General features: G+C 33.5%; 1 protein-coding gene across 2 annotated transcripts in view; it reads right to left on the reverse strand.

The window, feature by feature from the left end:
- Window positions 1-20,248, reverse strand: part of LOC124540450 (ATP-binding cassette sub-family D member) — an 88,462-nt gene that overhangs the window by 44,757 nt on the left and 23,457 nt on the right. The window contains exon 1 of one of the 2 annotated variants that reach the window (XM_047118029.1): window positions 2,696-2,867. The exons of the other annotated variant lie outside the window; for it this stretch is intronic. The gene's annotated coding sequence lies outside the window, so the exon portion shown is untranslated. Of the gene's footprint in view, window positions 1-2,695; window positions 2,868-20,248 lie in introns of those variants that run through there. 2 annotated transcript variants of the gene reach the window in all.

The following is a 20,248-nucleotide window of genomic DNA, read 5'->3' on the forward strand; positions in this document are numbered from 1 at the left end:
CTTTCTATTAAAAAAACCGCATCAAAATCAGTTGCATAGTTTTAAAGATTTACGCATACATAGGGATATAGGGACAGAGAAAGCGACTTTGTTATATACTATGTAGTGATATTGATATTGCAACGTATAGGTGTTACTTTTCGAATGAAACTTTTGTAAATTATACTAATTTTTAATTACTCATTAAATTAATTACAAGAAAAACGATAAATAAATAAAAATGACAAAAAAGATTAATTTAGGATTGTTATAAATATTTCCCTATGTACTAAGAATACTACATTAAAATAATAATTATTTTAGTCAATCTATGATAATATCTGACAATTGTTCTCAAAATTCGTTATAAAACGTATATTTCAATGTTTAAATAATTTGAATAAAATTTAAATAAAATTAACAAAGCGATTATTAAATGCTTTTAATCACAAAAATAACTTCCATTGTAAACTATTATATATTTAATGTTTATACATATAACCTTTTTTATACGAGGAGAAGTAGAAAAATGTAGACGAATTATACACTTTAATTTGATTTCCAAAGTAGGTATATTGAGAAGCATGTTTTTTTAATAACCTCTATTAATTTAGATCTCGACCAATAGTATAAATTTAAGCTTTAATTGTTAATTGATATCTCCTCTATTCTCTTGTTTATTATGCTCCTCTTAATAACTGAGCTCTGATTATCCAGAGCATACTATAGAACAGATTTGACAGTCCAGGTTTTAAAATGCATTAAAATGAAAAGCTTAGCTAATTACATCTGTCTTTGTCAATACAAATCAAAATTGGTTATAGTATTATTTTCTCTATAAATAAACATACATACACAACTGTATATTGGGACGCCATCCTCGTTCAAATAATTTGTTTAAACCCGTAATTGACATTCTATCAAAGTTCATCACGATTATTAATTATCCGTCAAAAATAACCTTAAATTCGCATAAATTGTTAGAGATAAAAAGAAATATATCGCTAGCTATATATTGATTAAATTTAAATTAAATTATTACCAGACGATGTAACTGATTTTTTAATTAATTAAACACATTTATAACTTTTATTATTATTGTATATACGTCTAAAAAAAATTAAGAAAAAACAATCCCAATTATTATCCAATTTCCTGCAACCTTGTACGCGCACGGATTATTTGATTACAATTAAACGATTATCATCTAAAATTTAATTTACGATAATTAAACGATTTATCATTATTAAGATTAGTACGTATTCATATTAAATATGCCATACCTATATTAATTAAAGTACAATAACTAGATCCTGTATGCGGCTAAACCCACGATGAGGGAGGAGTCAGGTAGCCCATACGATATATTAGTGTGCCGGTCTCAACTTGGGGGTAGAGAATACACATTGGGGGCATCTCGAGGTTTTATGGTCAAGACTTGGACCATTATTCTAAAATAAATCTCTTAAAAATCTTTTTTATGGAATTGGGAAGATCAGAAGTACCTTTGACTTTAAAGGCATCAAAATCTCTGCACCAGTGTTTCCGACCATTAATAGGATAAGTCACAAACTTTTTTAATAAAGAAGGCATGTAATCACTACTAGCAATATATTTATGACCCGTATTAAAACCCGAGACCTTTTAGCCGAGTCTCGTGCGTCCACCGGGTCACCTCGGCCCGTATTGTTTACAAAACACGTCATTTCACGGTTAAGATAACAAAAACATCGTGAGGAAAACTGTTTAGTTTAGAAGGAAATTGCTGAGGCTATTTAAGATTTTTCGCCAATCAACCAAAAACATACATACATATAAAAGTATCTATCGACAAAAAAGTACTAATTCCAATTTGGTAACCAATTTTTTTACTTATTTCTTAGCTATATTGACGCACTTAACTAATTAATAAAAACAAATCAAGAGACGATAAATTAATATACGAAACGTGCACACCTAAATGTTTCCTCAAATTTTTGAATGATTATGGCTTCAACTACTGCGCGAACTATACAATACTATATGATAATATGTTCTATTAGTCATGTCAAGTAAATAATTTCCACCAACGATGATATATAATTTATGTTCTGTTGTAAGAGTTATACTGGAAATCATATGTTTTTATGCGTCTTTAGTGCACATGTATAACTAAAACCATATACAAGATACCGTTATATATAATGTGTGCATTATAATAATACTCCATTTATAATTCCAAGAAAATCCGTTCAGATATTACTTTGATATACAAAAAATATGTCGTATTTCTACATTTATTACATATAATAGTTACTGATTGCGTATAAAACTTTTAATACTTCCTTTAAATAAATATATAATGCAGAATAACAATCATATAAAACAAATACAAAGCTGACGTAAATATCTGTCGAGGTATTTTTAGTATTCAAATGTAAATAAATTAAATTTTCGAGCAATATATTCAAGAACAAGTTAAGACTATCCTTATATATTACATAACGTAGGAAAATACAATTAGAATGTAAAAAAAATAAAAAATAAAAAATCATTTTTATTTTTGTAGTCTAGTAAATTCTAACGGTTTAATAATCAAATAAAATAAGCGTTTTAAATCGAAACAGAATGGAACAAAGAACACCGCATTCAATCAGAACCATCGACCTTCTATTTCCAAACCAAGCAAAACACTTCAGAATACATAAAATAAAAAATAAATAAAAACTGCACTCACCGAAAAAAAAAATCCTATACAATCACTTTATCACCCACACTCACAAAAACACAACGTAATATTTATATTTAAATTCTTTATCTTAATCGATTTTTAAATTAAATCGTAAATTAAAAAATGATCGCAGAACACGTGCGTCGCATTCGACGGTCAATCTTACACTGAGTGATTCTTATTTCTGAATCAGACCGTATAGCAGAAGACATTCTCTAAGATATTTGAAACCATGCATAGGATTATAGATCATAACGTATTGATGTAAGGACTAAAATTCTGTGCGTGTACATTAAATAATAAAAAGTGCCCGTGTGTACACGTTTTGCGTGCGAACGTCTGTGAAGCTATTGTACACTTTGATTTAGTGTTTTTGCTACTAGCATTTGATGATGCCTTAATGTAACTTGGCCTAATTTCGTTTGGAAGAACACGATTACTTTACTCTTTAAAAGTACTTTAAAAATATCAAATCTCATACGTATTCATATTTATACTAGCTATCATCCCAGCTTCCCACGGGTAGTAGTACGTTTATATTGATCTTGTTTTTTGGGGCCCAGGGCCGTCAGTATGTACGCAGAACACAGGTCACATTATGAATAGATTAGGAACTCATGAAGGCCATACGTACGAAACATTGATTTTTTATTAAGAATATTAGGGTTGGATTAAATAATCGTTTCACATCTATGTATCTTCCACTTTTTAGCTGACTTCAAAACAAGAGGATCAGTTGTTTTTTAAATCTTTATTATCCTTCATCACTTATGGACCGTTTTGGAAGTTTTTATTTCGTTTGGGAGTATACTTCACATTTGTCAACGTAAAGAAAAAGTTTAAAATATAAATCGAAGAAGTAACAAAATAATTATTTATATAATTATTTTCTTCGATTTCTATTACGGCTAGTTTAACCTATAACTAAATACCAAGTATTAACAGAAGAACTTCATATGATATCCTGAAATTTCGAACAATGTGCAATTTCATAGTAGACAACGGCGTAGAAAGAAAGGTGCAATCACTATTCCTATTTCCTTTAATCGAACAGAAAATTCCCTTATTAGGAGCTCGACTAAATGAACAACAGGCTAACGTAAACATACGTATTTCTGAGGCTTGGGAATAATAATAAAATAAACAAAAGCTTCCCTATAGATTTTCCTAGTCACTTAATCAAGAGACAGTTATCGCATATTTACAAAAATGTCTCAGCAATTGACCGAAATTTACAGCTTTAAACCCGGATACCTCTGAATTTTAATGCACTTAATATATGTAGATTGAAGCCCGTTCTCGCCTAAGAAGAGTAACATAATGAGGGTCAAATGTCTGATGAAATGAGGCCCAATTATATGTAAAAGATATGGAGATAATTATCTCCAAAATTTATCCCAAAAAGAGACACAGTGGGAGAATACTATAATTACTAAACGGCATTATGTAACTCGTAGAAATTATAAGCGGTGATCTAAGCAATAACTACATAATAATTATGGGGTAAAATGACTGAATGTTCAGTGACATATTGGGTTTCTATAACCACGTCATTATAAAATTTACCTTAAGATGTTTTCTTAGTTCACTTCACTTAGGAGGAAATTAAACCAATTGTAAATGACTACAAGAAATAAGATTTATCATAATACTCATAGTTTTAAAACTCTTTTATTAAATAATCATTATGTCCTATTAACGGTATTTCGGACTAAGTGGCCAATCTTGAGAAACAAGCTAAATTAACTTTTATTATAACTATTATTCTTGAATTGTCTTCGTTGCTTCACAGTCTGAAAGCATTGAAAAAAATAATTTTAGTTCAACTATGTGTGATTTATTTTATACGTATTACCGACTTTAGATATATCATTGTTTTAATAAATCACAAAACTATATTCAACAAATATGTTAGTGTATCGGTTAATTATTTCTATTCATCATCATCATCATCATCATCAGCCTGTACTCGTCCTCTGCTGGACATAGGCCTCTTCAAGTGCACGCCACTGTGGTCTTTCTCCGGCTATTTCTATTAAGATTACAATATTTATTTTGAGTAATATAGTTTGGACCCAAATTTGATGAAATTTGGTATGAAGCGGACATATGCTACTTTTTTGCCTAACACGCGTCAATCAACCGTTAAAACGCGAGCAAAACCGCGGGCAACACTAGTCATATTATACTCTTAACGTCGAAAAGTACTTTTTAAGTGATTAAAATAATAAGGCAAGTTATAATTCGCATAGTAATTCTAATTATTCTTCTTAACGAGTATCGACGCTTGCTGAAATAATATGTAGCAATACCAATGTTTCATCTAATCAACTACATTAAACTCTCATTGGTCGCCTGTCCAATCATTGGCTGCCACCGACCAATGAAAATTCCGCGATGTGATACCACGATGCCGGAGGTTAAATTCCGGCAAAGTGCAGTTCGTAAAGCACTTCTTTCCTTGGACATTCATAAGTCGAGCGGACCCGATGGTATCCCTCCAATCGTGCTACGGACATGTGCTCCCGAGTTGGCACCGGTCTTAACGCGTCTTTTCCGGCAATCCTACACATTAGGCGTCGTCCCGAATTCCTGGAAGACAGCTTTGGTGCATCCGATCCCTAAAAAAGGCAACCGCTCAGACCCGTCCAATTATAGGCCTATAGCCATCACCTCCTTGCTCTCCAAGATAATGGAGTCCCTTATAAACTGCCAGCTCCTGCGGTATCTAGAGGTGAACCAGCTGATTAGCGACCGCCAGTACGGTTTCCGTCGGGGTCGGTCAGCCGGTGATCTTCTAGTTTACCTTACTCACAGGTGGGCTGAAGCAGTTGAGAGCAAGGGGGAGGCATTAGCAGCCAGCTTGGACATAGCGAAGGCCTTCGATCGTGTATGGCACAAAGCGCTTCTTTCGAAGCTTCCTTCCTATGGGCTTCCCGGGAAATTATGCAATTGGATTACCAGCTTTTTGGCAGATCGGAGCATCAAGGTCGTTGTCGACGGTGCATGCTCTGACTTAAAATTCGTCAATGCTGGTGTTCCACAAGGCTGCGTTCTATCACCCACTCTGTTTCTTCTGCATATCAATGATTTGTTGCAAATCGGGAACATTCATTGCTATGCAGACGACAGTACCGTTGACACCTTATACACCGGCCGCGCTAATATTTCTCGGGAAAACGTCGAAGAGAACCGGAACAAACTTGTGTCTGAAATCGAGTCTTCATTAAACGAAGTCTCGAATTGGGGCCGGCTAAATCTAGTCCATTTCAACCCCAAAAAGACGCAAGTTTGCGCGTTAACCGCTAAAAAAACACCATTTGTCGTATCTCCACGATTTGAGAACATTCCGATAGCCGCTACAGGTAGTATCGGAATACTTGGCGTTGATATTTCGAGCCTCGTTCAGTTCCGCGGTCAATTGGAAGGCAAAGCCAAATTGGCTTCAAAGAAGCTCGGTGTGCTCAGCAAGGCGAGACAGTATTTCACGTCGGCCCATCGCCTAAAACTTTACAAGGCGCAAATTCGGCCTCACATGGAGTACTGCTCTCACCTCTGGGCGGGTGCTCCCCAGTACCAGCTCCTTCCATTTGACCGCATCCAACGTAGAGCGGCTCGAGTTATCGACGATCAAGCCCTTTCCGATCTCCTTGATCCTTTGGCTTTGCGTAGAGATGTCGGATCACTCTGCATCTTCTACCGAATTTTTCACGGGGAATGTTCCGAGGAATTGTTCGGATTAATCCCGGCTGCTGAATTTCACCTTCGGACATCTCGCCAAAATTCTAAGTTTCACCCGCACCACCTTAATGTCCGAAAATCCACAACAGCGCGATTTCTCAGACATTTTCTGCCTCGCACAACCACTTTGTGGAACCAGCTTTCGCCGGCGGTTTTTCCGAACCGATACGACATGGGAACCTTTAAGAAAAGAGCGTACTCCTTTTTGAAAGGCCGGCAACGCACCTGCAAGCCCCCTGGTGTTGCAGGTGTCCATGGGCGGTGGTAGTCACTTTCCATCAGGTGAGCCTCCTGCTCGTTTGCCTCCTATGCCACAAAAAAAAAAAAAAAAAAAAAAAAAAAAAAAAAAAAAAAAAAAAAATGACAATTCGTTAAATTCAAATTAGCTAATCCGACAGTTAGGGTTAGACGGTGAAGGTTAGTCTTGAAATTATACAGTTTTTTTTTCGTAGTGGAAATAATAATTAAAAAAGCATTTTGAGCAATTTTAACGTTGGGTATTATTTCTTTTTGTTTTATATCCTCAAATTGATATTTGCACCAAAGTGAAGTGGTGACTACGAACCATGAGGTTACCTACATATTTGCTCGTACACCTATCTATTGGTGACCACTAACCATTAGGTAACGTACATATTTTCTCGTACACCTATCTATTATAGACAAATAGGCAAATATAAATGCAAAAGTACCGCTGTCAGTTATTTCATCAAGAATAAACCAATGGACTGGTCGTAAAACGGATTCAGTAAATAGTTATGAAAATGACGGAATGTTTGGAAAAAAATAAAAACGAAGCGGATACAGTCGAGGATAAAAGCGAGTGCGTTTTTTTTACTTCATATAATTAACTTGTTCAAACTGCACAGCGGACAGACGTAGCTTCGAACCATCGTCAGCGAACCGGAATGCGTCTCAGCGACCTGGAGTGAAGTCAAGCATGCGACAGCCGAACGAGATGTGATGCTATTGTCCTTTGTCCTGCGATGGGAAAAGGGACAAGGAGTGTGAGAGAGACAGGGAGAAGTAATTATCCTGACTGACGGACCACCAACGCACATATTAATCTACTAATATGCCCGTGACTTCGTGAGCGTTTGTATTTAACAAAAAAAATATTGTTGTAGCCTAATCTACTATAAGAAGTAGCTTAGGCTAGTGAAAGTCCCATCAAAATCAGTCCAACCGTTCCAGAGATTAGCCGAAACAAAGAGACAGACAAACAAAAAATTGCTGTATGTTATATATACCGTGAATTAAGTATCAATATTACAAACCGACCGTCCAGTTTCATTATATCTATAGATAATAAATAGGTACTTCAATTTTGAAGTAGATTTTCGTTTCGTTATACACAGCTGCAAAAACACAAGAGTTGGCATTATGTTCATTTTAAGGGTGTTGCTGGGTTTGCAATGTGTAGACCTCTCGTCCAAGTCAAAGGCCAAATGTTGTGCCCTTGAGTTGACTCGAGGACACTAAAGTCGGTATCGAGGGAAGGAAATCGAGACGACTAAATGTCATATGATCGATTATCCACAGGTAAAAAGAGTTGCTTTGCTTTACCTGATATAGACAAAAATAAATACATCACTATTTTCCTTATATGCTAATTTTTCAACGTAGCAAAATTATTATTTTAAATTGTATTTCTTTTTTTAGTTTTGTTGTTTATATCTTCGTTGCTAAATGCTGCCAATGTCAAACGAATGCTATTATTTCTAAGCTATCTGATAACATCCAGGTCCAGACCAGACCATCCTCCTACTAGGACACCTCTAGGCAAATGCGAGCATGACGAATTAGGAAGGAAGGAATTAGAAAGATCTTGGACCACGAGGTCGGATAATATAAAAGTATACTTTATTCAAGTAGACTTTTACGAGCACTTTTGAATTATATTATATAAAGCCACTTCCAATTTTGAATGTAGATTCTACCGAGAAAAACCGCCAAGGAATTTAGTAGTTCCGACATTTAAATATATCCAGGCTCGAAGTCAATAAGTATTTGTACAATTCTATTTGATACATCTCAGTAACAATCATGGTCTAGTAAAGTAACAGGGCGTAAATTTCCCACTGCTGGGCTAGGGCCTCCTCTCCTAATAACGAAAGGGTATGGAACATATTCCACCACGCTGTTCCAATGCGGGTTGGTGGAATGCACGTGTGGCAGAATTTCGATGAAATTAGACACATGCAGGTTTCCTCACGATATTTTCCTTCACCGCCGAGCACGAGATGAACTATAAACACAAATTAAGCACATATATATAATACTTGCCTGGGTTTGAACCCGAAATCATCGGTTAAGATGCACGCGTTCTAACCACTGGGCCATCTCAGCTCATGATCATTGTCTATCTGAGTGTAATTGTCACGCAGCAATTATCAGGGCACAATGTCCATCGCTTATCAAATTCATAGGTACTTGCGACTAATTATTTTAATGTCATTTATCGCCGCGTTATATTTACGTAATAACTAATTACGAGAATTATAATCCCACTATAATCACCATAACGATGTTCTCCTGGCCGACTTCAGTCGTGGTATCCATTATTAAGAATGGCAAGGATAATAATTTGATGTAGTACATTAAAATCAAATCAAATCTTATTCAAGTAAACTTCATAATAAAGCGTTTTTGTGTTGTCGATATTTAAATACCACCGTTTCGGAAAGCAGCCTCCAGGGAGAACAAACGGTCAAAAACTCATGTAGTTGATCTTTTCAAATAAACAGATTTACAATGCTGATTTTCAACTATTTAAAAAATAGAAATATTTAAAAAACGAACACAGTTAAACTATAAGTAAATGACAGTTATAGTTAAACAAAAAATATATCGATATAGCTATTGCGAATAATCGATTTCATGTAATATAATAAAAAGCCATCACGGGACAAAACGTTACTAATCTAATACAATAAAACATACCTACAACTTACAACAGACTTATACAAAGGAATGACATAAGTCCTGAACAAGTTATGTCAAGTTATAGTAAAAGTAAGGTGTCACGAAGTAAGCCATGGGCCTGAATAAGAAAAACACGAGACGAAAGCAAAAGCTTTACAAATTATGTTTCATAATTCATCGTTAGTGATGTTACTGTTATTTGTAAACATCGATAAAAATCATATTTTCATTTATTTTCTAAATATCAAAATTTTATTGACTGTCGTTAAAACTCGGAGTATATTAATAAATGAAAATATCATAATTAATACAAAAAACGTATCAAGTTTGAGCTTTGAGCTGTTCCGTAAGTAATTGGATATAATTGGATGATTATCGAAGTCAGATAACAGATATTTTAATTACGTACAATTTGATTATTATTATTTTTTATCTATGCTGTGAATTATGTTACAAAAATTATATATTATTATTTAAGCCGCTGCTTCGCAGGGTTTCACGTTCGTTAAACATTTCTGCTCTGCTCCCATGGATTGTAATCTGTTTTAGTCCTTACATAATAATGTATACAAAAAATACCTTCATTTCTATTTCTGATTCTATTATTGTATTTTCAAATAAACGTGTGAATACGTTAAAAATAATCTGGTTAGATAAACATATGCTATTATTAACATTAAAAAATGATAATAATTAGGAAACACAATAATGATACCATACGTATCATTAAATCAAATTATTAATTTTCCAAGTTCAGATAAAGATAATCTATAGCAATGAGGTATTGTATCGATATCTATACTATTTTAATGATAAACAACACTACGAAGTGAGGAGCGGAACGAAAGTGGCGTTCATTGTGCGCAGTGACTGGACGTAACGGCAGCCATCTTGGATTCAATAGCAAACTATGTGTCACTGTTACGTAATATGTAGGGCAGGAGTCAAAGGCACCATTTCTCAAATTTCGAACCATTAATTATAATTAAATGGCATTTTTGCTGATTAAGACGCATATTTGAGCCTTGAGAACGAATATTTTGCTGGATATTTTCACAACGATTCTAAGAAATAGATATTTAATTAAATTACGAATTAATACTACAAGATAAAATTGGAAAAATATGAATGTATAATAATGGGCGTAGTAGACAATACCGAATTTCACAGAGGACATTATCCTAAAACGATAGAATGTGATACGCGATATCGATTTGAATAATTATAATATTTAAAAGATACACGGATCAAATTAGCCTGTCATTGTATGTTGGCTTACGACATTTTACAATTGAGATATGACGTGAGCGCACACTGCAGGTTCGAAATCAAATTCTGGTGAAACCTGATGATCATAATTAAAGATTATAAAAAATGGAATACCGCATTACGTCATCATTAGGGTCTTCTATTATATTCTCAAAAATTCTGGAAATCGGTTCGTAATTAGGGAAGTTCTGAAGTAAGAAATATAAATGAACATAACCAAATTAAGAACTTTCTTCTGTTTTTTGAAGACGATTAAGCCATAATCTTTTTGTTTGACAAAGTCTTTAAGCCTACCATCACGCCTTTTTGCCGTGGATCTACATTACTCGTATAGCTCTATCTTAAAATATATGTATGTCGGCGACTGCTATAGATCAGCAGCAACATCGTCATCAGAGGGAGCTTCTGGTGCGGGGTTCATGACGTAGGTCTCAGACATATACAAAGATATCCAATCCAATCCATCAGCCCATTTCCGTCCACTGCTGGACATAGGCCTGTCCAATTACACGCCACTGAGATCGTTCTTGGGCTACTCGCATCCAGCTCCTGCCAACCGTCTTGCGTAAGTCGTCACTCCACCGTGCCCGAGGACGTCCTACACGTTTGCCGATATACAAAGATACAGTATGACAATTATTGTATTTTATGCAGTAACAAATTAAAAAGTAGATATGCTATTTTAGCAGTAATTATCAAAGTTGTGTGAATCAACGGTTCCGTTTATAAGGTCCGAACTGTATCGCTCTCTTTAATATATTGAATATTGAGCGATACAGATTCCAGCGAACGAAGTCAGGACAAATAGCTAGTGTATGTAAATATTGAATGTCTATGTAACACTATATCTTTAGTACTTGCATATCGAGTAGGTATTCAATTACATTTCCTAACGATATATGAAATAAACAGTGTCTTGGTTTTATCGATACTGTTAAATCTATTTAAAAGCTACATGGAAACACAAAATCATATCTTATTCTGTTAACGCTTGGAGTTAAAAAAAAGAGGAAATTATAAATGCGCTTTACTTTTGAGATGATTCGTAGAAGAGTAGGACCAATAGCAGTCGTTGCGTTTTGTTAATGCTTGTTAGTTGCTTGAACAAATTCATATTTGTAAATGATTCATCGCAATGAAACCTGATAGGAATAGCTTCAATGAAATTTTGCCACATTTAAATATATATTTCAAAAGATATATATCTATATATTATCTAATAAAATTGGAGTGTCTGTTTGTAAAATTAAAATAGCCCCTTTTTACTCAATTCATATGTATGTATACATGTTACATATACCAATATAACATTATTTTTTTTCAATTTTTGCCTCTGTCTGTCTGTTTCCGGGTAATTTCTGGAACGGCTGGAGATTTCGACGGGACTTTCACTGGCAGATAACTAATATAATAAGGAGTAACTTAGGCTACAATAATATATGTTTTTGTTAAATTCAATCGCGTACATGGTCGCGGGTACAGCTAGTATACAATAGAAATAAAACCAAGTTTTTACCCTAAAGCGTAACCCAGATATATACTGGAGGTTTCTTTATAAAAGGTAACTTAAACGTGCGGCCGCTAGAAACACAAAACGAACGAACTTTCTGATGCGTGACGCAGTTCTTATCAAAAATATTTCATTTACAAGCAACCTTTACAATCGTTCACACTCATTGTGAATGCATTTCATGTAATCGCACAATTTAAAACGCACCAGTTCAAGTTAACTTCATTATAATAATTTTGTATTTTATTCAAACATAACTGTGATAAACTGCTTTATTAAAATAGTTAAAATTAAAAATAACCTTGAAAAATTCCAAAGTGCTGACTTTCATATAATATATTATATAATATATTATTATTTGGATATCTTTTCTGGATAAGATAGCTCCACGCTTTATATCACTACATAGTATATAACAAAGTCATTTTCTCTGTACCTATATCCCTTTGTATGCTTAAGTCTTTAAAACTACGCAACGGCTTTTAATGCGGTTTTTTTATTGTCTATTTTTTTTAATAGATAGTGATTTGAGAGGAAAGTTTTTGTATAAACATTGACAATATAGTAATGAAACACTGATAATTTTAGAAGTTTCTAATATAATGTTGTAAAAAAAAACTGTAGTATCTTTAGTACCAGCATTGCACCTGTGCGAAGCCGGGGCGGATTGTTAGTATTTACTTATTAAATACATAAGTGCGGGCAAATGAGCCACCTGATGGTAAGGTAACTGCATTCATTGGTGCCGTTAGAAGTTAATCATACCTTACAGCAATGCGCCAGCAATCTTGAGAACTAACTTATTATGTACCTTGGGCCTGTACACTGGTTCACTCAAAATCAAAATAAACTTTATTCAAGTAGGCGTTTACAAGCCACTTTTGAATCGACATTTTACAATTAAATGAAGCTACCACCGGTTCGGAAAGTAGATTCTACCGAGAAGAACCGGCAAGAAATTCAGTAGTTACTCTTTTTCAACATTTAAAAAATACAAAGTTAAATTAGTTAAATACAATTATTTAAATTAATATATTCTGCTTGGAATTCAACACCTTACCTTGAAAACCGAAACACGATACCAAGTATTGATGCATATATATGATATATAGTGATATATAGTGTATTTCAATCGAAGAAAATATAAAGGCAATGAACCATAGATTAATTTCATGCGATTTGCTAATAGCTCTCCTATATTGTTCGGTGGTATAGGCTATTTGACAATGCGAAAAATAAATTGTGAATTATTATAATCAGTGTATATTATGAGTTTAAAAATGGTTATTTACTAACGAAACTTGAAATTAATACTTAATTTATTCAAAAATCCATGAATAAAAACTCAAACGCTCATGACACCATGTTTTTTGGTAACTTTTTTTATGATATAGTTTGGCGGACGAGCATATGGGCCACCTAATGGTAAGTGGTCATCATCACCCATAGACAATGACGCTGTAAGAAATATTACAATTCCTTACATCGTCAATGTGTCACCAACCTTGGAAACTAAGATGTCATGTCTCTTGTGCCTATAGTTACACTGGCTCACTCACCATTCAAACCGGAACACAACAATACTGAGTAGTGTTATTTGGCGGTAGAATAACTGGTGATTAGATGGTACCTACCCCGACGGACAAAGCTCTACCACCAAGAAATCTTATCCAATCATATCGCGTCAAATCAATCTCGGTCTTACCTACAGTAAAATAATCTCTATAAGATTTATTAACTCATTAGAATTCCTGCAGGAAAATATTGCGGAAAAACCGTCACGTTTCGATACAAAATCGGAAAACTGATGTGTGGCTGATGATGTAACCTCACTAACGATTTACCTACAGCATTGGTCGTTTCTAAATACACCTGTATATAAATCTTAATTCGTATATTAATTATCAGATTTTGTATATGTAAATAAAGATCAAAATATTATTTATTAGTTGACGCCCGCGGCTTCGCTCGCCTTTTAGAGGATCGGCTGTCATGTGTTAGGCAAAAAACGTAGCCTATGTCATTTCATCAAATTCGGTTCATTTGTTTGGTCGTGAAAGACCGACAGACAGACAAAGTTACTTTTATATATATACCATATCATTATAATATTAATATACATATAGTTTCAAGTAGGGTCATACAAGCACCTTTGAATCGTCACGTTACAGTATTGAATTAAATATAAACTCCGCCAATTTAATTATAATCAAACCGGAACACAACAATACTGAGTACTTTAGCGGTAGAATAACTAATGAGGTGGTAATAAAATTGATTTATAGATCATGTTTGGAAATCTACAAATACTAGGTCAACGCGTTTTAATCGTCGGAAAAATGTAACTCTGTTCTTTAGCAGTTCTCAGCAGACTCTATGTCTCGAACAAGTGGCAGCTCTAAAATTTTTATAGTCTTCTAACGATACAAAAGTGCTTTTAAGAGCCTACTTGAGATAAGTATATTTTGATTAGATCAAGTCATTCTTAACCCAGAGTAAAGGGCGTAGGCTGTCTGTACCCTTGACGACTTGAATGCTGAATTTCATGTTAATCGATTAAGTAGTTAAGACGAGAAAGTGCAACAAACAAACAAACAGACATTTTCGCATTTATAATATTAGTTATTATAGTTGTATGTACTCGGTGTACCATAATATAATGTAGTGATAAGTATATACCCAAATTGTCATAATTATCATAATTTTGCAATATTTTTAATTTATCATCAAAATTTCCGTAATTATTTTTACTATTGTATTATGTGAAACAATTTTTTATTTCAAATTGTTATTAATATTTATACACAAAATAAATACATGCTTAATTCGATAAGCTTAATTAAGAACATATTTAAGGCTAAAGAACTCTCTTCGTATAATGAAAGGCTAGCATTTTTTAAGATACATAGCTTGAGCCAAAGAAGAGATTTGTTGGATTTGATGTTTTTATATAAAAGCCTTAACAATATCTATGATAATCCAGATTTAGTATGTAAGATAAAATTTAATGTTCCCTCTCGATATCCACGCAAAACAATTAATCCTCTTACAAGACCTTTTCGAAAAACTGTTTTGGGCAATAACTCACCAATTTCCAGGATGTCTAAAATTCTAAATGATAGTTGTAAACATTTGGACCCTTTTAGGGACTCACTTAAAACATTTCGTTATAAGTTTTTGAACCACCTGTAACCTAATTTTTATATATAGAGATTTTAATAATTTTTTACCAATAAGTTAATACATTTTTAATATAATGTAATAAATGTTTTATAAACTTCCTAATATTTGCATGCTGTATCTGCCTTAAAAGATAATGCATTTAGAACTAAGCTACACTGTAATTATTTTTACCCAATATTGTATTAATGTAATTATCACTGGTGGATCTTAAATAAAAAAAAAAAAAAAAAAAAAAAAAAAAGAAGAAGAGAGAGACCAAATCGGTAGAGAAGACCAAACAGTAGAATATATAATAGAACGTATACCATACTGTGAGGGTCAAGGTATGGGCATGTTATACGGAGAAATGAGTACCATGTTGTGCGGAAGGTCTTGAGAATGGACACGTCCATGATGGATAAAGAGAAATGGGACGATCGATGAAACGATGGATGGATCGCAGGAAAGACGATATGACTGGAAATAATGTTACTTGTGAAATGACGTCAGACAGAAAAGTATGAAAGACGAAGACTTCGACGACCCCAAACAGGGGATGAATGGTAGATCAGACACTAGAAATCAGGCCTAATACTTAGTAACCTCACAGACCATGTTATCAAAATTAGTAGGAATTCAATGTTAACGAAATCATTTCTGACATTCAAATTTTTAAGTTAAAATAACGTAAAACGTTTTTAATGCATTTTCCAAATTTATGATCACAAATCTGGGCTTTCGTTTTAAAATGCACAGCTTTTTCGTGACAGAGAGAGTTTAGATCAATTTTTCTTATTTAAGAATTTTAAATAATCCTTTTGATGTGAGTTTCGGTTTCAATCAAAATATGGCAGTTTCGACAGCCACTTTTTATTTAGACTTTCAAATATCCACGCACGAGTACATCTACATCTTTAGTGTTTTGATTGAGTTCAGTTTGAAGTTGATGTTTTCAAACTTTTGAGTGTCGCGATCTATTTTATAATTATTACGTTCTTTCTTAAAACCGTAACAGAATATGTTATGGTGGAATATGTTGGAATATTTTATATTGTTCATTGTTCCATCTGTTCCAATGCTGGTTGGTAGAATGCAGGTTTCCTCACAATGTTTTCCTTCACCGCCGAGCACCAGATGAATTATAGACACAAATTAAGCACATATATATAGTGTTGCTTGCCTGGGTTTGAACCCGAAGTCATTGGTTAAGATGCACGTATTCTAACCAATAACTGGCGCTATCGACCTGTTTCTCAATTTAAAAACAAATCTCTTGATTAACCAGTTTCAGCTGGTTTTAATAAAAAACAGAAACGGTAATATTACCGATGTTTAGTTTTCATTATAACAGAAAGACAGACGAACGAACTGATGAATGATTTTTGATAATAAAAAGGTAGGTGGGAGCGAGAATGAACATATATCCTTCTTTCTCTCTCTCCCTCAACAATATTGTATTGCTTTTGGCGGTTTAACTGATGTACATTACCAGTACAGACAGTTACATAAGCAGTTAACATCTTGAGCTCATGTTTTGTAATACATTTGACAATAAGTGACTTAAATGTACTATTACTATTTGTATGTAATATAATATAGATATATTGCTTAGATCATCACATAGTATAAAACAAAGTCGCGAATCGCTGTCCCTATGTATGCTTAGATCTTTAAATTACGCAACGGATTTTGATGCGGTATTTTTTAATAGATTCGAGAAGATTTTTTTATATACATAATATATGGACAATTAAGTAAAGAAACACAAGTTTCATATCATTGCACCCGTGCGAAGCCGGGGCGGGTCGCTAGTTATTTTATATATTTAGATAGTGTCGCACTAGCAAAAACTAAAACGACTGACACTCTTCAGTATATTTATATATGTCATAGATAGTACTTGACGCGATTGTCTAACGTCATACTTTATTTTCAAGTGCATGTGTACTTAGCGGATAACTGTTGGCCTCTATTTTTTGCTTCTCAGCTTTGACAGTTCACAGTTCATTTAGATATATAAAAGTTTTTTTTAATTATAGTTGCTACAGCATTTTATACTTTACACTTTGTACCATTGTTAAGACTATGAAGATTAGGCGTAATACGGATTAAATTAGATTTTAATCATTATAATTATCTTTGCATAATTGTATTTTTCTCTTATTACGAAACGAAAGCAATACCAATGAACAGATAACAATGAAAAAACATATTAAAAGTCATTCTTTAATAAAGCGTTCTATTTTCAAATCGTATAAATTATTTTTTTTTTATATCTTTTGACAGCGATTTTTATTTAATACATAAAATTATTCTAAGGAAGTCCGACATTTAAATAAAACTATTTATAACGGATGAATCGCGTATATTAATTATTTTTAAACATCCGACATATATAAAAGTCCGACATATTCATATCCATGCTTGACCTAAAGTGTATTTTATGCAACGTTTAGGAACAAAGCTGTTAACGTATCCAGCGGACCATTGCGTTTGTACAGCGCACGCGCAATCTATATACACACGTCAAGTAATACAGACAAAAAAACACTTTGAACTAATGATTTAAGGGCTATTTTACTTTGCATTAAATTTAATTGCAATAATCTCATCGGATATATGAACGCAACATCCTTTATGCAAGTTCTACTGATTAAGTTATGGTTTGTTATTGTATTTGTGAGACTTCTTTAGTTAGTTAGTTACTAACTCGTTGGTAGAGCTTGTGCAAGCCCGTCTGGGTAGGTATCACCCACTTATCAGTTATTTTAACGCCAAACAACAGTACTTAGTACTGTTGTGTTCCGGTTTGAAGGGTGAGTTAGCCAGTGTAACTACAGACACAAGGGACATAACATCTTAATTCCCAAGGTTGGTGGCGCAGTGACGATGTAAGGAATAGTTAATATTTCTTACAGCGTCATTGTCTATGATTGATAGCGACCACTTATCATCAGGTGGCCCATATGCTCGTCCGCCAACCTATTCCATGAAAAAAAAATAGTTGTATGTATGCTTATTTAATTTTAGTGAAAAGGGGTGTGGTATTGTTTTATTTCGTATAACACATACCGTTGATATTGATATACTATTGATCGACATACAAACATAAACCGCAATTTCTTTATAACAAACATGATATGGTTTTCATTATGTAATACAAATACAAATACAAATGCTTACATAGATTTTGACACACACACATGTAAGCCAAAAAAGATGTAGGTACTTTAATGTATCGAGATAAATCTTGATCAATGAATAGATCATATAGATGTACTATGCCTACCTATTAATGAGTAACTTATTGATATTTATATTGAGTCGAGGTGGCCCAGTGGTTTAGAACGCGTGCATCTTAACCGATGATTGCGGGTTCAAACCCAGCACCGCTGATTTATGTGCTTAATTTGTGTTTATAATTGCCACACTTTGGTGTCTCGGAAAACACGTAAATCTATATATATATATACAATACTAGCAATGCCCCAAATTAATCAAGGAATTACTAATACACCTATTTACCCAACTTTTAAACTCATCACATGTCTTATGAGTGACGACGACAATTGCCCAAAAAGTCAAGATCGAACCTGGGACTTTTTACATCGTTAGGCGGCCCGTAGACCACCGCGATATTGTTAAGGCTTACTTAACGTCATATATGTCTTAGGTAGTTTCCGATTGACATCTCATAATGCGATTATTCGAAAATAATGAGAATTCACTTGAGTTACAGAAAACATTTTCTCCGTTATATTATAATCCCAGGCTTGGCTATATTTTCCGCACACCCTTGTGCAATACTATTTAGAGGCTACTCTTCCTTGAATTGACCAGGTTGCTATTAAAACTCCAGCGCAGTTGAGATTTGACGATGTAGTCGAAACTCGGTCAGCAGGTCTTATTTATCAGCGGAAACCGACACAATTAATCGGTCCTGACATCGTTTTAATTGACACTTATTAGTTTTCAATTAAAAATATATTGTAAATCGAAAAATCAAACGTTTAATACACTTCTTCAACTTCAAACAAAACACTATTTTAAAACAAATAAAAATGCACTAAAAAGTAATAATAATAAGTGCATATTTAACATATTTTTGAGAGTCCTCCTAGGTAAAATGAAATGAAAAATATTAGACTACTTAAAAGCCAATTTACGATTATATAATGTAGTTATAATTATTGCTATATTCGGAGTCGGTGTCAGCCAAGAAAACCCTATAGTATATCCCTATAATATATTTCTTACAAATTACCTTTTACGATAATATACTGGGTTAATCAAGGGGCTCGTATCGCTTCTTTCTTTTGATTGTTGAGGCTTGTGCCCGTGGCTGACGCCGGCTCCAAATATAACAATAACTGCATTATATAATCGTAAATTGACTTTTAAGTAGTCTAATATTTTTCATTTCATTTTACCTAGGAGGACTCTCAAAAATATGTTAAATATGCAATTATTATTATTACTTTTTAGTGCATTTTTATTTGTTTTAAAATAGTGTTTTGTTTGAAGTCGGTTTTTCTTTTTGTTAAAATTTTTATTTATTTAATTGATAAATTGATTCAAGTGGAAGGTTATATGTATTACATACAAAATATAGTAAAGAAATATGCGGTTTGTATTGTCAATGACTGAAAACTGTAAACGTTGTAAGACATTCTGTGGTATATTTAGCTTTTTATGTGCAACTACCGTCCCATAATTAGAGGGACTAAAATAGGCTTCCATTATTAATTTATAAAATTTATTTGTAATACAACCCTATCCTGTTTAAGTACTTTTAAGTACTTTAATTTTACTTACAATATTGCGATTACAGAGATATTTTTAAGTATCCATAACGAATGCTATGAAATATTTAGATCAATGAATGAATGAATTTTTAGGTCAAAGTTGTTTATCTATACTGTTCCTACCATTGAAATAAACACGAGCTTTCA

This window comes from Vanessa cardui, chromosome 25 (assembly GCF_905220365.1).
Source record: "Vanessa cardui chromosome 25, ilVanCard2.1, whole genome shotgun sequence".
NCBI lineage: Eukaryota > Metazoa > Arthropoda > Insecta > Lepidoptera > Nymphalidae > Vanessa > Vanessa cardui.